At 39.3% G+C, this 2,500-nt stretch overlaps 1 protein-coding gene across 3 annotated transcripts in view; it reads right to left on the reverse strand.

The window, feature by feature from the left end:
* The window catches only part of LOC135220652 (roundabout homolog 3-like), a 199,466-nt gene that overhangs the window by 20,197 nt on the left and 176,769 nt on the right, over positions 1 to 2,500 (reverse strand). The gene's annotated exons all lie outside the window — the stretch shown is intronic.

Here is a 2,500-nt window from a genome sequence, read left to right on the forward strand (position 1 = left end):
AAATGTCTGTATCGTCAATCAGGACACAAGCCTCTTTGTATTCCTGTGCTAGCTGAAGAACCTTGTAGACAATGACAAGATCTGCATCGCCTTCTTGAGCAGCATGCTTCACAGGAATGCCGGGCTCCTTAAGAAGTGTTTCTAGTAGTTTGATGAAATTTTGCTTATACTCCATATTGGCAAGAAAGGCTGTCTTGTTTCATGGCACTGGTGCTTGCGCACTCGCCAAAATTTCTGGAGCTTGTGCATGCTGGAGTTTTCCGCACTTTTGTTCAGGATCTTAGGTTGTTTTGATTTCATAGCTGTCAAATATTATCCAGGTAAGCACTTGCTCATCTCTTCCACGTTTAACAAATGATATGAAGAGTTCACAGACATTTCCCATTGTTCCAACCTTAGGCCAAGGTATCTGATGGATGAGCACATACCCATCAATGACATGTGGAACTGATTTGTTGTAAGTATTGATGCGAACCTCTGGATTCATCTGAAATTAGATGTTTTGCAAGCTGTAATTTCTGTGATTTGCACATGCTCCCATCATTATGAAAGAGAGCAGGTGCTAGCATTGCTAATTCATGGGTATGTACACTTTGCTGTGGTGGACCATTAACACATAGTACTGGCCAGCAACCTTTGGTATTGCTCACTAGATGACATGCGGATGCTGTCACTTTCATCCTTCAGTGGCTTGCGCAATGCAGCAAAAGTTGTAACCTGTCATCTTTTCAGAGAAATTGCTACATACTTCTTGTCATCCAGACTCCTGGAACCTCCTACCAATGGTAACAGCTTCATCAACATTCACCGTTTCATCAGCAATAATTCCTGTTGCAATGTTGCTTATAAAAGGGTTATGACTTTCAAGGAACTTTGCGAAAATCTTTACATCATTCAAGTATTGCTTGATGTGTCCTAGATGAACATCTCAATGTTGTTCAGACCAGGTTCCAGTTAAAAAGTGTTGGTCAAACAATGCAGGGCATCTGCGTACTGGGCCACGACATGTACAGGGAGGAGACATTTTGTCTTTGCTGCCTCTTTGTGCGAGATGTTTATTAGGTCTCCCTGTGTTTTCCCAGCCCTCGTCAAACATTGTTCGATGGTCATGTTTGACCAAGTTCCACTTCAAAAGAGTTTGTCATTTCTCCTCACAATTGCTCACAGTGATCATTCAAAATATATACAAAGGCATAAAATTACCAAGCTATAGTGAGGAATTTTCGTATCCACCTTGACATGCTATTGCCGCAACTCCAAAACAAGGTGAAATACACACAGTATATATTAACCTGGGATTTGCTAACAAAAGCGTGACAATGTAAGCTATAAGGACATGCACTAATAGGTGCATATATATACGTATATATATATATATATATATATATATATATATATATATATATATATTATAAAGGAGTTGATCAGTCGAACTTCAGCATGCACATACTGACTGGTATGTTCTAGCATTTGTTCCTCAAGTGTGGAATCAGATACCAGCTCAAATGATATTTTCCGTATGGGATTCTCCATTTCATTCCCTTTGTTAAACATATTTCCATTTCATCCTGAACAAATATGAATATAAAATATTATAATCAATGTGTTAACAGGACTGATAAGTGTTACAGACCATTTGACTTATATATTAGGTTGTCTTCAAGTCTGTAATGAAGTCATTCTGATAGCGGCCATGTTTAAAAGATGGCAGCCATGTTGGAAATTGAGTTTAGGATTTTTATGTACTTTAAGTAAACCCTCTCAAACATGTTTACCAATTATTGAGCTTGGTGCCGGCTAGTGCACAACTTTTATCTTTCAGGTAAATTTAGTGGCCATTTTGGTTTTTGACCTAAAAAACAGGTTTCCCCAAGGTTGATTTTGGTTGAATTTGTTTTGGTGTTCAAAGGCACCCAGAGAAAGGGTTCTGTGCAAAATTTTTCTGTCATACAAATGTCTGGGTTAGGCCATTTTATGTCAATATCTACTGCACTACACCCCTGCAAATTGGTTTGTCTACCCCGGGTGGGGTAAGGTAGGTAAGGGAACGGGAGGGTAGGGGAGACATCCCCCATCCTCCTGAAAACCAGCTTGTCCGCCCTGGATGGGGTGAAGTAGGTAGGGGATTGGGAGGGTAGGAAAGACAGCCACCCTCCTTCTGAAAACCTGTTTGGGGGCAGGATAGGTATTTGATGGGGAGGGTAGGGGAGACTGTAGCGCTTATTCCAGCATGCGTAGCGTGCGCCAACAAGCTCTTTTATTATTAAAACAACTGTATTCTTTGAAATCGTAGCTCAGTCAAACAAAGTGTGAAACGAATACATTATTACTTTGTTTTCCCAGGGATATTGTCATATTAAATTAGATATCATTACGGTAATCATATAATATTATGACATATTTTTTGTTTATATCTTTGGCCTGAAGATTCCTATAATGAAGCCTTATAAATTGAATATCTTCTGCTGTGCATTAATTCGTTTAGGTACATGAATTTTTA

This window comes from Macrobrachium nipponense, chromosome 2, assembly GCF_015104395.2.
Source record: "Macrobrachium nipponense isolate FS-2020 chromosome 2, ASM1510439v2, whole genome shotgun sequence".
In the NCBI taxonomy this organism is placed as follows: Eukaryota; Metazoa; Arthropoda; class Malacostraca; order Decapoda; family Palaemonidae; genus Macrobrachium; species Macrobrachium nipponense.